At 46.5% G+C, this 18945-nt stretch overlaps 1 pseudogene; it reads left to right on the plus strand.

The window, feature by feature from the left end:
• Positions 1-18945, plus strand: part of LOC121572334 — a 95766-nt pseudogene that overhangs the window by 49377 nt on the left and 27444 nt on the right.

Genomic DNA, 18945 nt, shown 5'->3' on the forward strand with positions numbered 1-18945 from the left:
GCCATATTTAAACTGTCTGTGTTCGCATGTGGGTTGTGGGTTTTTGTTCCAGTGTTCCTGTTTAGTTATTGTCACTGTAGGACTTCACTTTCGTCTTTTGTTTTGTATTTACGTGCTTTATCATTAAAGTCATCATGTTCACTCGCAACGCTGCGTATTGGTCCGCTTCTTCAGACGATCGTGACAGAAAAACCCACCACAAAAAGACCAAGCAGCGTGTCAAGCGGCAACAGGACCTACCTACACAGGATTTATGGACTCCCATAAAGGATTCATGGACATGGGAGGAGATTCTGGATGGTAAGGGGCCTTGGGATCAACTGGGAGAATATCGCCGTCCTCGTGAAGAGCGGGAGGCAGCTAGAGCCGAGAGGCGGCGATATGAGGAGGCAGCACGGAGGCAAGGCTGGAAGCCCGAGAGTACTACCCAAGAATTTCTTGGGGAGGAAGCGCCAGGTATGGAGAGAACGCTGGTGGATGTCCTCCTCGGCTGGGGACATATTACGCAGGAGGAGGCCGTCCGGTACCGGAGGGCGATGAAGGGGGAGAACCTGGCAGGAGAGGAGCAACGGCATCAGCAGGGCCATCGTCGGAAGGACGAGAGGCAACCCCCAAAAAAATTTTGGGGGGCACATGGCTTTAGGCGGCTGGGCAGCAGGAGGCTGCCACAGGGAGACGTGGAGAGAAGGCTATCGGATTACGGGAGCCATTGGCGAGTAGAGGAAGGGAAGTTGTTGCGGCACGGCGTGAGAGACTGATGTGTGTTACCAGTCCGGTCCGGCCCGTTCCTGATCCCCCAGTTAAAGCCAGTGGTGTGTGTTCCCAGTACGGACCGGCCTGTTCCTACTCCACGCATCAAGCCCACGGTGTGCGTCGCCAGTCCAGCCCGGCCTGTTCCTGCTCCACGCACAGAACCTACGGTGTGCGTCGCCAGCCCAGCCCGGCCTGGTCCTGCTCCACGCACAGAACCTACGGTGTGCGTCGCCAGCCCAGCCCGGCCTGTTCCTGCTCCACGCACAGAACCTACGGTGTGCGTCGCCAGCCCAGCCCGGCCTGTTCCTGCTCCACGCACAGAACCTACGGTGTGCGTCGCCAGCCCAGCCCGGCCTGTTCCTGCTCCACGCACAGAACCTACGGTGTGCGTCGCCAGCCCAGCCCGGCCTGTTCCTGCTCCACGCACAGAACCTACGGTGTGCGTCGCCAGCCCAGCCCGGCCTGTTCCTGCCACTCGCACCAAACCTACGGTGCGCGTCGCCAGCCCGACCCGGCCTGTTCCTGCCACTCGCACCAAACCTACGGTGCGCGTCGCCAGCCCGGTCCGGCCTGTTCCTTCTCCCCGCACTAGCCCTGAGATGCGTGTCCTCAGCCCAGTACCTCCAGTTCCGGCACCACGCACCAGGCCTACGGTGCGCCTCAGACGGCCAGAGTCTGCCGTCTGCCCAACGGCGCCTGAACTGCCCGTCTGCCCAACGGCGCCTGAACTGCCTGTCTGCCCAACGGGGCCTGAACTGTCCGTCTGCCCAACGCCGTCTGAACTGCCCGTCTGCCCAACGGCGCCTGAACTGCCCGTCTGCCCAACGCCGTCTGAACTGTCCGTCTGCCAAGCGCCGCAGGAACTGCCCGTCTGTACTGAGCCTGCAAAGCCGCCCGTCTGCCATGAGCCTTCAGAGCCGTCCGCCAGACCGGAGCCGCTAGAGCTCTCCGCCAGACAGGATCAGCCAGAGCCTTCCGCCAGACAGGATCAGCCAGAGCCTTCCGCCAGACAGGATCAGCCAGAGCCTTCCGCCAGACAGGATCAGCCAGAGCCTTCCGCCAGACAGGATCAGCCAGAGCCTTCCGCCAGACAGAATCATACACCAGCTATGGAATCAGCAGGAGCCGACGCAGCCCATACTAGACTGGAAGCCCAGGTTCGGGGCCAGCAAGAGCAGCTCCTGCAGATGGGAGCCGCCCTGCTGGAGGTGATGACCGCAATCCGAGGCTGGGGTCCGCCTCCACCGCCAGTCGCCCAGCCAGCACCATCAGCCAGCAATGAGCAGCCAAATCCGTCAACCAGCCATGAGCAGCCAGATCCGTCAGCCAGCCATGAGCAGCCAGATCCGTCAGCCAGCCATGAGCAGCCAGATCCGTCAGCCAGCCGCGAGCAGCCAGATCCGTCAGCCAGCCATGAGCAGCCAGATCCGTCAGCCAGCCATGAGCAGCCAGACCCGTCAGCCAGCCATGAGCAGCCAGATCCGTCAGCCAGCCATGAGCAGCCAGATCCGTCAGCCAGCCATGAGCAGCCAGATCCAGCAGCCAGCCATGAGCAGCCAGATCCGTCAGCCAGCCATGAGCCGTCCAGCCAGGATCCGCCAGAGCCGTCCAGCCAGGATCCGCCAGAGCCGTCCAGCCAGGATCCGCCAGGGCCGTCCAGCCGGGATCCGCCAGAGCCGTCTAGCCAGGATCCGCCAGAGCCGTCCAGCCAGGATCCGCCAGAGCCGTCCAGCCAGGATCCGCCAGGGCCGTCCAGCCGGGATCCGCCAGAGCCGTCCAGCCGGGATCCGCCAGAGCCGTCCAACCGGGATCCGCCAGAGCCGTCCAGCCGGGACCCGCCAGAGCCGTCCAGCCGGGATCCGCCAGAGCCGTCCAGCCGGGATCCGCCAGAGCTGTCCAGCCGGGATCCGCCAGAGCCGTCCAGCCGGGATCCGCCAGAGCCGTCCAGCCGGGATCCGCCAGAGCCGTCCAGCCAGGGATCCGCCAGAGCCAACCAGCCAGGAGCCACCAGAGCCGTCCAGCCAGTATCCGCCATTCAGCCTGGTACTGCCCCTTAGTCCGGTACTGCCCCTTAGTCCGGTACTGCCCCGTAGTCCGGTGCTGCCCCTTAGTCCGGTGCCGCCCCTTAACCCAGTGGGGTGTAGTTGGGGGTGGTAATGTGGAGGAGGCTAGGGAAGCGGGTGGTGACTAAGGTGGGATGGGGACCACGACCAGGGGCAGAACCGCCACCGTGGACAGACGCCCACCCAGACCCTCCCCTAGACTGTATGCTGGTGCGCCCGGAGTTCGCACCTTTAGGGGGGGGTACTGTCACACTCTGGCTCCAGGACTTGTGTATTTGAGCCAGGGTGTATGTTGTTTTGTTGGGTTTTGGGTGATTTTTATGTTTGCATGTCTGTCACGTTTATTTCTAGGTTGGGAGTTCTGTGTGTCTATTTCTAGGTTGTTGATTGTTGTAGTGTGTGACTCCCAATCGGAGGTAACGAGTGTCAGCTGTCGGCTCGTTATCTCTGATTGGGAGCCATATTTAAACTGTCTGTGTTCGCATGTGGGTTGTGGGTTTTTGTTCCAGTGTTCCTGTTTAGTTATTGTCACTGTAGGACTTCACTTTCGTCTTTTGTTTTGTATTTACGTGCTTTATCATTAAAGTCATCATGTTCACTCGCAACGCTGCGTATTGGTCCGCTTCTTCAGACGATCGTGACATGATGTCAGGAAAATATGTCCATATGGTCAGAGCCACGTATCATTAAAGGGTCCGTTGTCCAGGCTTGCAAGGCTCCTGATAAGATATCTCACTCTATTGGCAAATACCCAACAAGGCACATCCCATAATGAAATCTACCAAGGATACTCTATGGCAGGGGTACTCAACTCTTACCCTATGAGGTCCGGAGCCTGCTGGTTTTCTGTTATACCCGATAATTAATTGCACACACCTGGTGTCCCTGGTCTAAATCAGTACCTGATTAGAGGAGAACAATGAAAAAATGCAGTGGAACTGGCTTTGAGGTCCAGAGTTGAGTTTGAGGGCTTTATGGCATGTGGCTGTTGGGGTAATCCATGTGTGCAATTACGAACAGCAGATGATGTTCAAAACTCAAAGGGCTTTCCCTTTTGTATTGTATTGTATTATGGTACTTGGCTGTTGTAATCTCCAACTCCTATTTTTGCATTTCCTCCTGAGAAAAAGGTCTCCTTTACATGAATGAGTTCCTCTGGGCACGTCTTGTGCCAGGTTTCATTTTTCACTTTCCTGGTCAATGTGTAACTCGATTTGAGTTTAGGCACTGCAGGTAACGGCTGTATGCCAGGTAGAGGCATGGGACCAAATAGTATTTGGAATTGTTCAAATACTTAAGCTGTGCTTGACTGAGCTTTCCTGGCGCAATGTAACCAATGGAATAGTCCCAAAGGTGCAAGCCCCACCCATCTGGCACTGCAGGCAGGCTCAAGCAAAATCTCCAGGTATTTGAAAGATTTGAAATACAATTTGAACCCAGGTCTGGTACCATATTAGGTTACAAGGATATTGTGCAACACATAGGAAGATGATCCAACTTGCATAGGTCCCATGCCAGTGTTCTTCTGACCCTGTTATGTGTGTCTTCAGGTGTCATGATATGGGAACTAGTAAATAGATCATACACAGGTCATGTACTAATAAGCACTGAGAAGTATTGGTGTAGTGGAGGTTAAATACACCTAAACGTCATTTACACACCTTTTTTATTTTGGTGCGAGCGTTTACCCACCTACTGTGGAAAAATGCATTGAAAATATAGGGAGTGCTACTTTATTTACAGTGATCAGAGTTTACCCACCTATGTTTTTACCAGTACATCACTGCTCATAAGCGCTGAATATATTTGTGTCAATACCTAGCATTTTTTTGTTATGACATAATTCAAGATGCTATACATACATAATGTGCCTAGCAGGGCAGCAGGTAGCCTAGCGATTAAGAGTGTTGGGCTAGCGATCGAAAGGTCACTGGTTCGAATCCCTGAGCTGACTAGGTGAAAAATGTATCTTTGAGCACGGCACTTATCCCTAGTTGCTCTGGATAAGAACATCTGCTAAAGTGTAGAATACCCAGCTGTGTTTGTACGTACATACATTGCATATAAAATGCAAGCCATGGTCTACCCACATTTTGTACGTCATCTTTCAGCAATGGTGAAGTGAACCTGTACAGACTGTAGGAATGAGGCTTCCTGTACATGATGTCATGGTCTGGTAGAAAAGTGCTTATGTCATTGCTACTTGGCTGGCGCTGCACTCCTGGCTCCGACAGAGTGTAAATCTGCATCTCAAAGAACTGCACCACATGCCAGTGTGTCTGCAGGGGGCTCAGCAGGCAGACACACACACTCAGACGTACATGTACACACACAGAGATACAGACACACACACACACACACACACACATGCCTTAGAGGTCAGCAGTGTATTGTGCTGACTGACTCAGCAATAGGAGTTGAATAGGGATTTTGCTTTGACTCTCACTTGGGTGTCAATCAAATGGTGTTAAGATACAGTAAGTACGTTTTTTTCATTCTTCAATCCAAACCAGTCATCCGTTTTTGAGGATACATTTTCTTCTTTCAACACAGTGAAAAACTAGGCATGTACAGTACTGTATTTTAAATTAATTATGCAGTTATGTTTTTGTTTTACACTGTTGACTCAGTTTTGCTGAGTAGTTGAATCCAAACGTGCCTGCTTCCAGCAAATTATTTATTTACCCAGATGGCGGTTTTGATTGAATAGGGTTGACTTCCCCCTGCCTGCACAAAGGCCTAGTCCCCCCTCTTCTGCTCCTCCAAAACCACACCTCAGTGTAAAGTCTCCACACACATCAGAGGGCTGCTTTATTGCCGGGTTACTCATTCACTTTCAACAGACTGAAATAGTCAGCTACATCCTCTGTGTTTAAGAGAGTGAAGAAGTGGCATGTTGTGTATATAAAACCTTTCTAATCATAAGACCTTGGTCAAATACATATGTCATATACTTAAACTTGATTTAGATTTGAGTTTGCACTTTTAGGACTTTTGTATTGGTTCCATTGTACAGCTCAAAATAAATCAAGCATAGCTTGAAAGTATTTAACATATGTATTTGACCAGGTCTGCTAATCATTGACTGAGAGGGTTACAGAATGTAGCTCAACATACATTGGCAAAAGCAAGATGAACTGAAATGCTAAATGGCATATTAAGGATCTGTTCCTTTTTTAATGTAATCTTTTTTTTTTGTCCGGTTGAATTTGCAAACATGATTGCACTTTTGATTTCATGTAGACGACCAGGCAATTGTAAAAGTGTGATACACTATACAGTATATACAAAAGTATTGTGGACACCCCTTCAAATTAGTGGATTCGGCTATTTCAGCCACACCCGTTGCTGACAGGTGTATAAAATCGAGCACACCGCCATGCAATCTCCATAGACAAACATTGGAAGTAGAATGACCTTACTGAAGAGATCAGTGACTTTCAACGTGGCACCATCATAGGATGCCACCTTTCCAACAAGTCAGTTTGTCAAATTTCTGCCCTGCTAAAGCTGCCCCGGTCAACTCTAAGTGCTTTTATTGTGAAGTGGAAATGTCTAGGAGCAACAACGGCTCAGCCACGAAGTGGTAGGCCACACAAGCTCACAGAACGGGACCGCAGAGTGCTGAAGTGCATACAAATTGTCTGTCCTCGGTTGCAACACTCACTACCGAGTTCCAAACTGCCTCTGAAAGAAACGTCAGCACAAGAACTGTTCGTCGGAAGATTCCTGATATGGGTTTCCATGGCCGAGCAGCCGCACACAAGCCTAAGATCATCATGCGCAATGTCAAGCGTTGGCTGGAGTGGTGTAAAGCTCACCGACATTGGACTCTGGAGCAGTGGAGACGCTTTCTCTGGAGTGATGACTCACACTTCACCATCTGGCAGTCCGACGGACGAATCTGGGTTTGGCGGATGCCAGGAAAACGCTACCTGCCCCAATGCATAGTGTCAACTGTAAAGTTTTGTGGAGGAGTGGTCTGGGGCTGTTTTTCATGGTTCAGGCTAGGCCCCTTAGGTCCACTGAAGGGAAATCTTAACGATACAGCATACAATGACATTCTAGACGATTCTGTGCTTCCAACTTTGTGGCAACAGTTTGGGGAAGGCCTTTCCTGTTTCAGCATGACAATGCCCCCGTGCACAAAGCGAAATGGTTTGTCGAGATCGGTGTGGAAGAACTTGACTGGCCTGCACAGAGCCCTGACGTCAACCCCATCGAACACCTTTGGGATGAATTGAATAGCCGACTGCGAGCCAGGCCTAATCGCCCAACATCAGTGCCCGACCTCACTAATGCTCTTGTGGCTGAATGGAAGCAAGACCCCGGCGCAATGTTCCAACATCTAGTGGAAAGCCTTCACAGAAGAGTGGAGGCTGTTATAGCAGCAAAGCGGGGACCAACTCCATATTAATGCCAATGAGTCGCTCTGGATAAGAGCGTCTGCTAAATGACTAAAATGTCAAATGTAAAAAAAAATATGACAGCAATCAATGCTTTGGTTTAGTTTCCCTGCCACTGTTTCCACATGCCACAAATCCCATTCAAGTCATGGGACCGATATTATCCTCACAATCAATTTGAGATACTTTTGGATGATTTGGACTTGATGTGCGAAAAATGCTAATATCGCTACCATGACTTGAATGGGATTCCTGCCACAAATGCTAAAACATTAGCATGTGGAAACAGTGACAGGGAAACTTAACCAAAGCATGGATGGCTGTCATACCTTGTCCATAGACTGAAAACCAATGTGTAATTTTGTATATTTTTTTAATATGGGTGAACTATCCCTTTAACTTTAAGCCAACAGGTATAATGCATGATGATGGAGTCATGGGCATGTATGATCCTATAATTTTTTGGGGAAGCCTTATAATAAGGCAGCGTAAGAGCTCATACTGTGCATGCTTATAAAAATAAATAAAGTGTCACCAACTTGTTTTTTTAACCTACGGTGACTCTCAACCGAGTTGCTCTGGATATGAGTGTCTGCTAAATGACTAAAATGTAAATAAAAACCTGTGTAAAACTCTTGTGTTCTGTGTCCTGTCCTGTTTCCCCAGCCCAAGCCCACCAGGGGACGGATGCGTATCCACTGCCTGGAGAATGTGGACAAGGCCCTGCAGTTCCTCAAGGAGCAGAGGGTCCACCTGGAAAACATGGGCTCACATGACATCGTTGACGGCAATCACCGCCTCACCCTGGGCCTCATCTGGACCATCATTCTCAGGTTCCAGGTAAGGGAGTCTACAAACGTACAGTGCCTTCGGAAAGTATTCAGCCCCCTTGACTTTTTCCACATTTTGTTAAGTTACTGCCTTATTCTAAAATGGATTAAATAAATAGAAATCCTCATCAATCTACACACAATACCCCATAATGACAAAGTGAGAACAGGTTTTTAGAAATGTTTGCTAATTTATTAAAAAATAAAAAGCAGAAATACCTTATTTCCATAAGTATTCAGACCCTTTGCTATAAAGACTCGAAATTGAGCTCAGGTGCATCCAGTTTCCATTGATCATCCTTGAGATGTTTCTACAACTTGATTGGAGTCCACCTTTGCTAAATTCAATTGATTGGACATGATTTGGAAAGGCACACACCTGTCTATATAAGGTCCCACAGTTGACAGTGCATGTCAGAGCAAAAACCAAGCCATGAGGTCGAAGGAATTGTCTGTTGAGCTCCGAGACAGGATTGGGTCGAGGCACAGATCTGGGGAAAGGTACCAAAAAATGTCTGCAGCATTGAAGGTCCCCAAGAACACAGTGGCCTCTATCATTCTTAAATGGAAGAAGTTTGGAACCACCAAGAGCTTGAGAGGATCTGCAGAGAAGAATGGGAGAAACTCCCTAAATACAGGTGTGCCAAAATTGTAGCGTCATACCCAAGAAGACTCGAGGCTGTAATCGCTGCCAAAGGTTCTTCGACAAGGTGCTGAGTAAAGGGTCTGAATACGTATGTAATAGTTTTTTATTTGTAATAAATCTGCACAAAAAAAATAAAAAAACGATTTTTGGTTTGTCATTTTGGGGTATAGATGAGGGGGAAAAACTATTTAATCCATTTTAGAATAAGGCTGTAACGTAACAAAATGTGGAAAAAGTCAAGGGGTCTGAAAACTTTCCCAAGGAACTGTATGTCTGATGCAGCGGTGGGGAGAAATGATTTGCTAGAAATGCTGTTCTAGTTTTTCAATTGGGGGATGGATAAGTCTTTGCAACATATATAACGGACAGCGCAACACAACCCGAGGGCCTCCCCCAAAGCACTGCTCCCATTGAAAACCATTGAGTTGCTGCGTTTTTTACGAATCAATTGGTCTTGTTTGAACGCTCACTTAGCCAGTGTTTCTTTAATATTACCCTGGAGACCCATTGTGTACAGTAGGGCCTCGATTATCTGTTTCAGGTATGTTATTATTGTTATGTGAGCAACAAACCCAGTTGCTCTCCAGGAGGAGAGTTGGCCAGTATGCTGATTTCAATCCAACTGAGCATCAGTAGCTGATTTACTGCAGGGCCTCATCCTTTATAACAGTGATCCAATAATAACTTTTGTATTTCTCAGCACACATATTACACAGTCAATTGTTTACATAAAGATTATGTTATAACATGAATAAGATATTTAGGCTATGTATGAGAGCACACCGCTTGGTATGGCAACTGCTTGGCATCAGACCGCAAGGCGCTACAGCGGGTAGTGCGTACGGCCCAGGACCTCTATACCAGGCGGTGTCAGAGGAAGTCAAAGACTGTTCTCTTCAGCAAGCGGTACCGGAGCGCCAATTCTGGGACCAAAAAGGCTCCTGAACAGCTTCTACCCCCAAGCCATAAGACTGCAAATGGCTACCCGGACTATTTGCATTGACCCACTTTCTTTGTTGTTGCACTGACTCTCTTGCACTGACTCTATGTACACTCACTGGACTCTACCCACACACTCACACATACTACACTCTCAACATACACATACACACACACTACATACGCTCACACACATTCACATTGTTTCACACTCTTCCCACACGCTACCGCTACTCTGTTTATTATCTAACCCTGATCGCCTAGTCACTTTTACCCCTACTTACATTTACATATTACCTCAATCTTCTCAACTACCTCGTACCCCCAGCACATTGACTCGGTACTAGTACTCCTTGTATATAGCCTTGTTATTGTTATTTTATTGTGTTACTATTTATTTTAAAAAATCACATTTTCTTACTTTTTAACTCTGCATTGTTGGGAAAGGGCTCGTAAGTAAGCATTTTACGGTAAAGTCTACACCTGTTGCATGTGACAAAATTAGATTTTTGATTTGATTTGACACTGTTCACGGTTCTGTTGTATCATTGTCTGTGTGACAGATCCAGGACATCAGTGTTGAGACTGATGGAGACAACAAGGAGAAGAGATCAGCAAAGGATGCCCTGCTCCTCTGGTGCCAGATGAAGACTGCTGGGTGAGTGATTGACTGTCACCATGCGTTCAGGCACGTTTCTTCGAGATTTGAAATACTTAAACTTGGTACATTACAGCTCTCAGTTCTTCCACTTGACTTAAACAATCCTCAAGATAGTTATACATTTATTTAAACAGCAACACCATTGGGGCTTTTCATTTACAGAAAATATGGTGTAGATAGCTAATGATGTTACTGGACTTTTTACTTTCAGAACAAGTCATTAAAGAAATGCCAGAAGCAGATCCACATCTTAAATTATATAGAAATTGCTTAGGGAATGAATTTGAACATTGAACAAATCGTCAAATCTGTTGTTCTTTGTAGATATCCAAACGTGAACATTCACAACTTCAGCACCAGTTGGCGAGACGGCATGGCTTTCAACGCCCTCATCCATAAGCACAGGTAACAAAAGAGTCTGTTTGATCAACTATCCTTCATGCCCTGGTGGGTCACATTTTACAACCTTCCTAACATAATTCAGATAATTTTTCTCATGTAACTCAGACCAATTATCCTTTGTGATTTATGTGACAGTCTGCTATTTACTTAATATGGTCACATGTAATGACCCAATATATACTTTTTTATCCCACCTCCAACCCCCCTCATTTATGACTATTTATTTTCTTATTTACAATAATGTCCAAATAATTACTTTTTGGTGTCTTTGGGATTTATTGATGCACTACTGTACATTATTTGATATAATTGTGTTGAATCGTTGAGATATCAGATCATAACTATTTAATTATAACATTTCAACAGGTAAATTACATCTGTGTATTTACGTTGTGATTCTTTGGTTTCTATACTGTATAACTGGTGCTGTGGTATGATGCTTTGTCTTGTGTATAGGCCAGACCTGATTGACTTTGACAAGCTGAAAAAGTCCAATGCCCACCACAACCTGCAGAATGCCTTCAACCTGGCTGAGCAGCATCTGGGGCTTACCAAGCTCCTGGACCCAGAGGGTGAGTTCTGGACTATGCTCTTCAATGTAGTAGAGGAGAGCATATGGAAAATAGCTACATCTGGTGCAACGCATCATTTCTCAGTGTACTGTGACTTATGTTTTTGTTGTCCATATAAACGTAATAAAATTGTAATAATTCTTAACTGGAATGCATAAAATACTGTAGGTGCCAGAGTCTGGTCTAGGGATAGTGCTGCAGACTCCAGACTACCTATAACCCCTGGCGATGGGGATTTGAGCCCTGTCTGCCACTTTCCACTTTCTATCAGCATATCACCTGCTTTACCTTCCCACTGCCCTGTCATACAAAATAATGAAATACAAAAGGAGATCTCCTTTTAAGATTTTTTTGAAAAGTTCCAAATCATCGTCGCTGTGACTTACAAATTGTATTAATCAATCAGAAATGTAATTTTTGCTTCACAGATATCAGTGTTGACCACCCCGATGAGAAGTCCGTTATCACATACGTGGTGACATACTACCACTACTTCTCCAAAATGAAGGCGCTGAAAGTGGAGGGGAAACGCATTGGGAAGGTGATTCAGCGTTTATTCTCAATTTATTATCTCAAATTCCATGTTTGTTTGTGGGGCTGTTGTCAACAAGTTGCCTCAGTTGTTCGGGGCAGAGTAAGAGCTTTTCAGATTTGGATTCAAATAGTATTAAAAACAACAACTTTCAAGCTGTACTTGATTGTGCTTTTCTGGCGTAATGAAACCAATGGAATAGTACCAAAAGTGCAAACTCGGTCAATCTGGCACTCCAGGAAGGACCCACTAAACACTCTTAAGTGTTTGAAAGAAAACAAATACTGTATGAACCCAGGTCTGGACATTTTTGGCCAGAGCTTGACATGTGTGTCCTCTTTGTTCCGCTAGGTACTGGACAATGCCATTGAGACAGAGAAGATGATTGAGAAGTACGAGTCTCTGGCCTCAGACCTGCTGGAGTGGATCGAGCAGACCATCATCATCCTCAACAATCGCAAGTTTGCCAACTCTTTAAACGGGGTCCAGCAGCAGCTTCAAGCCTTCAACACATACCGCACAGTCGAGAAACCCCCTAAGTGAGTGCACCCCCCAGCACCCAATCCCAAATCAACCCCTATACCCCAATGCACCCTCTATGCATCTATGGAGATCTGACAAGATGGGCAATCTTCAGCTTTAAGACCATCTTAAGAATATTTGTAAATGTCTGTAATATTTACTCAAGGTATAACATTGTCCAGTTATCTTGCCATTCCCTGACCCCTTTTTTGGTTAATGTTCCTGTAACATTCCCTGAACATCACAAATTATTTGTTCCAAACTTCTAAACCAATATGTTAATGAAAAATTCATGTCACTACCTAAAACAAAAATGTAAAGTCCTTATGTTAAATGAATGGCACAATACCTAACATTCTGGGTGCACGCCTCTCTCCTGCTTGTAGTGGAATTTCCTTGAAAATGTTTCGTTCTGCTATGTCCATGAATTGAAGCGATTAATGTATGCATGTTTAGTATGTAACGATGCAGAAATAAGACATGACTGTTGCATTCCAAAAATGCTTTGAAATAAGTGCAACCCTGAGAACTTCAGGTGATGCGATGTGTTAAGACATTAGCTTTTTTGACGCTGTTAAAATATCACTCCCCCAAAACCATTTATCTTTTTATCGATCAGGTTTACTGAGAAGGGCAACCTGGAGGTGCTTCTGTTTACCATCCAGAGCAAGATGAGGGCCAACAACCAGAAAGTCTACATGCCCAGGGAGGGCAAACTCATCTCTGACATTAACAAGGTGATGCCTGTAGTCTCTGACGAACGCTTTAGTGTGAAGTTTCCCTAGGTACAGATGAAGGATCAGTTTCCCTTCCCTCAATCCTAACCTTTACCATAAGTGGCGAAAATGATAAACTGACTCAAGATCAGGGTCTAGGGACAAAGTTATCCTACTCCTTGACCAATGTTTTGTCTTAATGGAACATCAGGTTGTTCACTATCTCTCTCTCCTGTTTGTCTGTGTCAGGGTGTTTGGTAGTCTTTCTTTGGTGTGTGGTAGTATTATTAATAGTAAGTATGAGTTTTACTATGGTATAATTATTACAGTAGGAGTAATTCAGCCAACTCATACATTTTGCATCCGGACATAAAACTGTGAGATTATGAAAGAGTTGAATCCACCATTGGCATATTGTTTATGTGTAAGGGACAAGACAGACTGGTGGCAAATGGTGGCAATTCAACATGTAGAATAGTCTAGAAATAGTCTAGAAATGAACAGAAAAATGACGTCCGACGTTCATGTTGGTCTGTCTTGTCCTTATGATATACCTGACTTAATAATGTGTGGTAGACCTGGGAGAGACTGGAGAAAGCGGAACATGAGCGGGAACTGGCTCTGAGGACGGAGCTGATTCGACAGGAGAAACTGGAGCAGCTGGCTCGCCGCTTTGACCGCAAGGCTGCCATGAGGGAGACCTGGCTGAGTGAGAACCAGCGCCTCGTCTCACAGGTAAAAACAAATGCTTGCGCACAAATACACAAACACACATGCATATGTATGCACATACTCACACAAACACTCAAAGTAGCCATGAGGGACAACTGGCTAAGCGAAATCCAATGGCTTGTCGCGCAGCCATTGACACACACACACACACGCGCGCGCGCGCGCACACACATGCACACAAATAATAATTATAAAAAGCAATTGTGACATTTTACCTCCTATTTACACAAAATACAGTACTTTACCACATCATTGTCAATACAAATGTCTCAGCCTTTTGTTTTCTCACAGTTTTGCACCACTTAGTGGACACACAGATTCAATGGAATGCAAGCTTCACATTCACTGGTACGGCAGCATCTCTGTAGCACATTAAGATGAAGTGCTGCAGATGTAAACGGTGCATCTCATTTGCTGTCCCACTTTTGTCAAACTGAATTCAGGGCCAATCTGCAGTTGAAACAATAACAAAGGGGACGCCCCGCCTCTGTTTTGGTAATAACCTGAGGGATGGGCCGGGAAAATGTAACCACTCTCAAATTCATAGACAGAGCTATGGATGCAAGACTTGACCATTCATAATATCGCAAATGATCGTTTTAACCATGTTTTGAGGCTATACAGTGTTTGTTTACATTTACAATGTTTACAAACATTGGAGCAAAACAAGCTTATATTTTGGGTTCTGATGGGGTGTGACAGTTGAAATAATCTCATGAGGCATTGATCAATTATATTCTTTAAGAATCAATGGGTATATATCATTAATGTATAAATCCAAAAATGGATGTAGCAACAGTGGATTGCCCCTTTGAAGGAAACATAGTATTTTATGTCATTGTCAAATTGTAAAGACGATAACATTACAGGAATAAAGAGTATGTCTTCCATGTATGCCTGTATGTTGCCAACCATACAGTATATCCTAACAGTATTGTATTGTATTTTAATCTATTCCATTCCCATCACATCTCGCAGGACAACTTTGGCTTCGACCTCCCGGCGGTGGACGCGGCCACCAAGAAGCATGAGGCCATCGAGACGGATATTACGGCGTACGAGGAGCGTGTGCAGGCCGTGGTGTCCGTCGCCAAGGAGCTGGAGGCAGAGAAGTACCACGACATCAAACGCATCGCAGCGCGCAAGGACAACGTTATCCGGCTGTGGGAATACCTGCTGGAGCTTCTGAAGGCGAGGCGCCAGCGCCTGGAGATGAACCTGGGTCTGCAGAGGGTCTTCCAGGAGATGCTTTACATCATGGACTGGATGGACGAGATGAAGGTAATATAGGGAGAGGGGACCCTTCTGAAAATGTACTTTTAAAACCGTGTTGGAAAGACAAAATTAATAATTACACATTTTATTTTGATTGTAACACAAATGTAATTGTTCAAAATGCATTCTACCCCATCTACCCTGCTTTCACTAACACCTGAACACATTTTAAATGTATTGGAAACAAATCATTTCAAGTCATTTCACATGTTAGAATTGCAAACGGAATGTATTTATCTTGTGTGAAATTTCCGGTAGGGGGTGTCGTATCAGTCTGTGTTACCTTGTCAGATAATGTTACCTTAATGTCCCGTCCCTCTTCTAAATTATAATTTTAAGCAGTATCAATGGTGAAACTAACTGGACTATGTCAGTCCAATGCTGAATAATTCCAAATCGGCACACCTGAACCTCGGCCCTAGGCACTCCTGTAGATACAAGAGGATCGGGTTGGTACTGTAAGCACTGTCATCTTGCCTATCTGATTGGCTGGGTGGAATTGTCGGCATATTGCTTCCACCTATCGAATCCTCTTAGGTTTACAGGAGTCGCTAGGGAGTTGGCGGTAGAGGTTGATTTGGAATTGATTTAATCGAAATTACAAAAGTTTCAAAAAGTTTCCTCTCCTCACCTTGACATTTCCTCTCCTCACCACCACTCATATTGCGTTTTTAAAGTGCACGAAAGTAAACGATTCATATTGGCAACTGACAAATTTAGGCCAGTGTAATTGAAGGTGCCTGTATGTTGCTCCCACACATGCCTGTATGTCATGCCTCTATGTCTCTGCCACACAGATGATGCTGCTGTCCCAGAACTATGGGAAGCATCTGCTCGGAGTGGAGGATCTCCTGCAGAAACACGCCCTGGTGGAGGCCGACATCGGCATCCAGGCCGACCGAGTCAAAGCTGTCAACAACAATGCTCAGAAGTTCGCCATCGACGGCGACGGTGAGAATGTCCCAAACATTCTGGCTGCTATTATTCTAATTGTGAATCATATTGTTTTCACTTGTGTTTGTATTAATAACTAACGATGATAATACATGTCAATACACAATTGTACGGTTCAGTTGTATAGCATAGCGTTTTGCAAGATATTTCAAGATCTATACAAGCAAATGGAAAAATAAACATGAAAGTAATCGTAGTCAATGGAATTAAATCATCACATGTAAGTCAATCCAGTACAATGTAAATATGTGGGTGCTGCTAGATGCTAACTGGGCCTCTGTTCTGTCTCTCTCCTCTACAGTTTACAAGCCCTGTGACCCTCAGGTAATACGCGACCGCGTGGCCCACATGGAGTTCTGCTACCAGGAGCTGACCCAGCTGGCTGCCGAGCGCCGCGCCCGCCTGGAGGAGTCCCGCCGCCTCTGGAAGTTCTTCTGGGAGATGGCCGAGGAGGAGGGCTGGATACGTGAGAAGGAGCAGATCCTGTCGTCGGACGAGAGCGGCAAGGACCTGACGGCTGCTGTGCGCCTGCTGAGCCAGCACCGCGCCCTGGAGGACGAGATGAGCGGCCGTGCCGGTCACCTGCAGCACACCATCGCCGAGGGCCAGGCCATGACCGACGGCGGCCACTTTGGCGCCGCCAAGATCCGCGAACGCATCGCCGACCTGCGGGCGCAGTGGGCAGCGTTGGAGGAGCTGGCGGCCGCGCGGAAGGCCCATCTGGAGGAGGCTTGCGCCCTGCACCAGTTCCAGGCGGACGCAGATGACGCTGACGCCTGGACCCTGGACGCCCTGCGCATCGTTTCCAGCGGCGAGGTGGGCCATGACGAGTTCTCCACACAGGCCCTGGTGCGCAAGCACAAGGACGCCGCTGCCGAGGTGGCCAGCTATCGGCCGGTGATTGATGCGCTCCATGAGCAGGCGGCCGCCTTGCCTGAGGAGCAGGCCCGGTCGGAAGAGGTCAAGGGCCGCCTGGCAGGCATAGAGGAGCGCTACAAGGAGGTGGCCGAGCTGACCCGGTTGAGAAAGCAGGCACTGCAGGACGCCCTGGCCCTCTACAAGATGTTCAGCGAGGCGGACGCCTGCGAGGTGTGGATCGATGAGAAGGAGCAGTGGCTCAACAGCATGGAGATCCCAGAGAAGCTAGAAGACCTAGAGGTCATTCAGCACAGGTGAGAGAGAGAAGCCATACATATATAAATGCATGCTGAAGCCATAGTCGACCCCTAGCCCCTACCCCTTCAGGCCTGATTTAGCTTAGTGTGCCACTCAAGTATTTTACATATATATTTCACCATAGATTTGACCTAGGTTTTGTTTACAAACAATGGATTAAAACAACTTTAATAATAACCATACTTTTGGTTATTGTGACGAGTACTGAGGATATGAAGAGGCAGGACGCAGACGCAGGAATCAACAATGTAAAGGTTTACTTAACACTGAGCAAGTTAACAACAAAGAGCGAGGACACGACATGACACTAACAAGCACACACAACACAACACTGAACAGTCCAGGGCTATATAGGGGTGGTGATGAGATGATGAGGTGCAGGTGCGCTGGAGGTGATTAGGGTGCGTTGGGTTTCCATTCCGGTGTTGCCGAGGTGGTGCGCTCAGACCGGTGGCTCAGTAGACCGGCGAATCCGAGCGTCGGAGGGGAGCAACGGGAGGAGACGTGACAGTTATGATGGGGTTAGGGTTAGATAGTTATACTATGCACATGAGGCATTTATAGGTTATATTATTCATAAATAAATAGGTATATAGTTTAAATGACAGAAAATATTGCAGATTGTTTCTTGGGTGATGAGTCTGATGTCATCAAGGAATGTCTAACTTCTTCTATGAGGTTATTACATGAAACTCCCGAGATACAGTTTTTCTCAATCACGTGCAAGTAGTTGTGCAGAAGACACAGAACTCTGGCCATTTGCAAAACAGTAAGGGCCCGATTCCGACCCGAGTTAAGCGTGCGTAAATGGAATGCACTTTTCTCTCAATGCGTATTCTAACCTTGAACTTAAGCATGAGAATAGCATGCTATTCACCTGCTATTTGTTTTGGCGAATAAATGAAAGTGTGGCGGAGGTGTGTCTACAGATACGCTGTATTCTGACCTTGACTTAATTTCCTAATAATTCCACCACCTTTACGTGCGAGGAAACCATGAATAAGGTCTAGCAAACCTACCGGTTCCAAGTGGAAAAAGCATCTACTTGATTTTTTCCCTATAGAAATAATACCATTCTCCATGCACTGTAATTTACAACTTGATAAGCGCTATTGATAACAGCTAAGTAATTGAGTAATCCGTTTGGATAAGGTAATTGTAAATATAAATGACACTTGCTTTAGATATATTTTACCTTATAATCGCTGGAGACAAATGTGAAACCAGTCATATGGAAGCAAACTGAAGCATATCCACATATCAACTTTCCCACAGTAAAGTTTATGAAATGCTGTGCCAATACACAGTATTTAAAATTGTACAGCCTTTTAACTTGCACGGATGAGCACTTTCGAATGTCTTAATTATAGGCTAGCCTGACTTTCTCTGTTTCCTATTTCTGTCATGTTAGAAATTAGCCACTATCTGTATTGAATGTCAGTAGGCCTAATAACAACACATATTCAACTGCCAATTGACTGTTAGTTCCCTTCAGTTGGTATAACCTACATTATCATTCCATTTCATTCCATTGTTTCATTTGCTTTGCTTCCTCTGTAAACGCCGTCACGGCCATGTGGTTGTTGCTGAGGATCATTAGTAACAGTTGATAATATAAAAAAAGACATGTAGGCTAATTAAATCATTATGGAGGGGAACGCAGACCAAGCCGTAACCGTTTGAACTCGACACATGGTCGCAATACTTGGCTGTGTCATCACACAGTTCCATGGTTAGTGCAGGCAATAGAGGAGGGTATAGCCTAC

Source organism: Coregonus clupeaformis, unplaced genomic scaffold (assembly GCF_020615455.1).
Source record: "Coregonus clupeaformis isolate EN_2021a unplaced genomic scaffold, ASM2061545v1 scaf0107, whole genome shotgun sequence".
NCBI classification, from domain to species: domain Eukaryota; kingdom Metazoa; phylum Chordata; class Actinopteri; order Salmoniformes; family Salmonidae; genus Coregonus; species Coregonus clupeaformis.